The sequence below is a fragment of the Penaeus vannamei genome, chromosome 17 (genome assembly GCF_042767895.1).
Source record: "Penaeus vannamei isolate JL-2024 chromosome 17, ASM4276789v1, whole genome shotgun sequence".
Taxonomy (NCBI): Eukaryota; Metazoa; Arthropoda; class Malacostraca; order Decapoda; family Penaeidae; genus Penaeus; species Penaeus vannamei.
The window spans coordinates 41,547,508-41,551,847 of NC_091565.1; positions in this window are offsets into that span (position 1 = coordinate 41,547,508).

A 4,340-nucleotide genomic window follows, 5' to 3' on the forward strand; every position below is an offset into this window, starting at 1 on the left:
GCCCCCTCCCCCATCGCCCTCACCGTGAATCCATGTATCCAACCCCCACACCGTGAAGCGGTCTATTCCCCATTAATCCTTCAACCAATAGACCGTGAAGCGGTCTATGTTTGCCCCCCATGAATCCCTCCCCTCACCGTGAAGCGGTGTATGTGTCCTGTGCCCCCCATGAATCCATCGCCCTCACCGTGAAGCGGTGTATGTGTCCTGTGCCCCCATGAATCCAACCCCCTCACCGTGAAGCGGTGTATGTGTCCTGTGCCCCCATGAATCCAACCCCCACACCGTGAAGCGGTGTATGTGTCCTGTGCCCCCATGAATCCAACCCCCTCACCGTGAATTTTCACGGTGTTTATTATGTTTCCCCCCATGAATCCCTCCCCTCACCGTGAAGCGGTCTATGTTTCCCCCCATGAATCCCTCAACCCTCACCGTGAAGCGGTGTATGTATGACCCCATGCCCCTTGAGGCCTGCGCCCCCACACCCTATCCTCCCTCACAATGATGGGGGGCACAGGAAAGCATCACTGTAAGGGTGAATGGGGTGTGGGAGCACAGGTCACAATGGGGGAAGCACATGCATCTAATTACACACAAAGTACCCCCCATGTATCCAACCCACACACCGTGAAGCGGTCTATGCCCCATGAATCCCTCACCCTCACCGTGAAGCGGTCTGTTTGCCCCCCATGAATCCCTCAACCCTCACCGTGAAGCGGTGTATGTATGACCCCATGCCCCTTGAGGCCTGCGCCCCCACACCCTATCCTCCCTCACAATGATGGGGGGCACAGGAAAGCATCACTGTGAGGGTGAATAGGGTGTGGGAGCACAGGTCACAATGGGGGAAGCACATACATCTAATTACACACAAAGTACCCCCCATGTATCCAACCCACACTCCGTGAAGCGGTCTATGCCCCATGAATCCCTCACCCTCACCGTGAAGCGGTCTATGCCCCATGAATCCCTCACCCTCACCGTGAAGCGGTCTATGCCCCATGAATCCCTTACCCTCACCGTGAAGCGGTCTATGCCCCATGAATCCCTCACCCTCACCGTGAAGCGGTCTATGCCCCATGAATCCCTTACCCTCACCGTGAAGCGGTCTGTTTGCCCCCCATGAATCCCTCAACCCTCACCGTGAAGCGGTGTATGTATGACCCCATGCCCCTTGAGGCCTGCGCCCCCACACCCTATCCTCCCTCACAATGATGGGGGGCACAGGAAAGCATCACTGTAAGGGTGAATGGGGTGTGGGAGCACAGGTCACAATGGGGGGAGCACATACATGATAAACATTACACACAAAGCACACATATCAAATATCAAATACAATATACAAATACATATCAAATACATATAGAAACACATCAAAGCATATCACATTCATACACACACATACATACAAACACACACATTCACACAGTACTAGTACTAGACAAACACACACATTCATACAAACACACACACTCACACTAGGCAATTGAAGTAAAGTTCCTTGCCCAAGGAAACACTGTGACCTTCCGGGAGGCGAACTCTCGAACCCACGTGGCCGGCACACGCGAGTCCGATGCTCAAACCACTCGGCCATCACATCAACATTGAAATTGTTTTTCAGGGGTCCTTATATATTGCATATTTCCCTATTTTAGTATCTTTATTGTAATTTTCTATTACTAGTAGCACTAGCAATCCATTATAATTATTCTTTATTCTTTATCTGTTTCTCTTTCACACCCTTTTCGTACTTTTTTGTGTTTCTGTTCTCTGTAAGTGCCTGCTTTCTTTCTTTTTTTCGAATCTACATATGTGCTCGGAAGATCAGACAGAGGAAAAAGAGAGATTACGATCAAACAGAGAAAGAGAAAGTGAGAAAAAGAAGAGAGAAGGAGGAGGAGAATCAACACTTGTTAGAGATTAATGATATTAATAATGTAAACAAGAAAGTAGTGGTGTATAACGAAGAGAAAAAAGAAAGTAGAAAGAACAAATGAGAGAAAATGTGGCAGAATAACTATATAAACAATGTGAAATATATTTTTCTCTTTCTCTATCGTTTATTGTTCTCTCGCTCTCTTTCTCTCACATAAAAATAAAAATGAAGTACATATTGCAAGGTAGGCATTTATTTGTATTTCAAAATAATGCTATATTTGAACAAATCTATGCTATCACAATCATCTAGATATGTACCTCGTACGCAAATCATTATTTTCTATAATAGTTTAGTTCGAAAAACAAAACCAACAGAAATCAAATAATAATAATGGAGCAATCAAAAGCATAATTTCTGCTGTCGTTTCTAATTAAAGATGTTCAAGGCTTCAATGCAGCGATTAAGATAAACTGCACAATGTTACATACATATATATATATATGTATGTATATATGTGTATGTATGTATGTATGTATGTATGTTTGTCAGTCATGGAACCCCTGGAATATCTGAATTTACGTATTCATTTATACATTTTGACATTTAATGTTACTCCGCTATCTGTTTATATTGAATGTTCTTTATTATTCGCATCAACAACAACAACAAAATTGAAATGAATACAATGAAAGCAAAAAAGAAAAAAATCCTAACCTAAAGTAGACCTACATTCCTTCATTTCAACGAATTTAACTGACAAAAATATCGGCATATTTAACCTAAGCATTTGTTGTCTCAACATATGAACGATGAACTTGTACATGTATGTCTCTAACGTATTTATGACAAATATACACATTCAAATAAGTGACAGAGAGAGAGAGAGAGAGAGAGAGAGAGAGAGAGAGAGAGAGAGAGAGAGAGAGAGAGAGAGAGAGAGAGAGAGAGAGAGAGAGAGAGAGAGAAACGGGCTGACAGACATACAGCCAGAGAAAAGCATATAACCCCCTCACATACTACCGAAGGTAAGCATGAATATATATTAATTCTTGAAATTCACTAATTGCAGGATCAGTGTACAAGCACAAGACTAAGTGAGACATGAATTAGTTCCCTCCTGTCCAAGCTTACCAGAGAATCGAGGCTGATAAATTCAGACATACCACACCACTGCAATAGGCCAGTTGAAATTTACGTATTTATTTTTATATTTTGACATTTAATGTTACCCCGCTATGTTCTTTATTATTCGTATCAACAACAACAAAATTGAAATGGATACAAAGCAAAAAAGAAAAAATCCTAACCTAAAATAGACCTACATTCCTTCATTTCAATGAATTTAACTGACAAGAATATCGGCATATTTAAGCTAAGCATTTGTTGTCTCAATATATGAACGATGAAGTATAATTTGTCTCACGTATTTTTTACACAAATATACAAATTCAAATGAAAGAGAGAGAGAGAGAGAGAGAGAGAGAGAGAGAGAGAGAGAGAGAGAGAGAGAGAGAGAGAGAGAGAGAGAGAGAGAGACAGAGAGACAGACAGAGACAGAGATAGAATTATTATCATCGCTATCAATGATATCATCAAACAGATGTGAAAGATGAATACACCAGAAAACAAAACTGACACCCAATCATCGCTATTATTCACATTGTCACGTAACACAGACAGATTCACAAGTGTAAGTGCCTCACACAACCCACCTTGTATGGCACGATCCAGCACTTCTTTACCTGCCTGTCCCACGGGGTTCGGTGAGCAGCCTTTGACGGGTGTTTTGGCACTCAGGGCACTAAATGAAGCTGGCGGGGTGAAGGACAAACAAGTAGCAGTCCACTTATTCACCTTATTCCGCCTCTGTGTCCTCCTTAGAGTGAGCAGCACCATCGAGATCGCAGCTGCCGTCACGGACCGTCCTCGCTCTTTCAGGTCTCTTCTCGAACAGCCCGCCACTCCCCTCTTTGGAGCCAATCACGATGCCGGATTCTCGTCCCACCTTGCAGGCAGCCAATCACGACGCCGGATTCTGGCCCCACCTTGCAGGCAGCCAATCACGACGCCGGATTCTCGCCCCACCTTGCAGGCAGCCAATCACGCAACGGCGCGTTTTTTGGCGGGCTTTTCGGAGCCCCGAACATACACAAATTTTGGCTGGCTTTTTCATCGCCACGAACACAAACACATATTATAGTACACTTTTTATAACACAATACACTTTTTGTAACAATATAATTGCTGCACTTATGATTATAATAATTATCATGGTTGTTTTGTTTTTCTCTCTCTCCTTGACTTTCGTTTTCTTCTCGCTTCCATCTCTATTCCACGCCAGGCAGTTTTCCCCGAATAGAAAAATAATTCGTGTATTATTTATGTTAGATATAAAGTTTGTATGACATCCTTCTTGTTTGATACTGATGATAATGATAACGATAATTATATCAGTGATCCT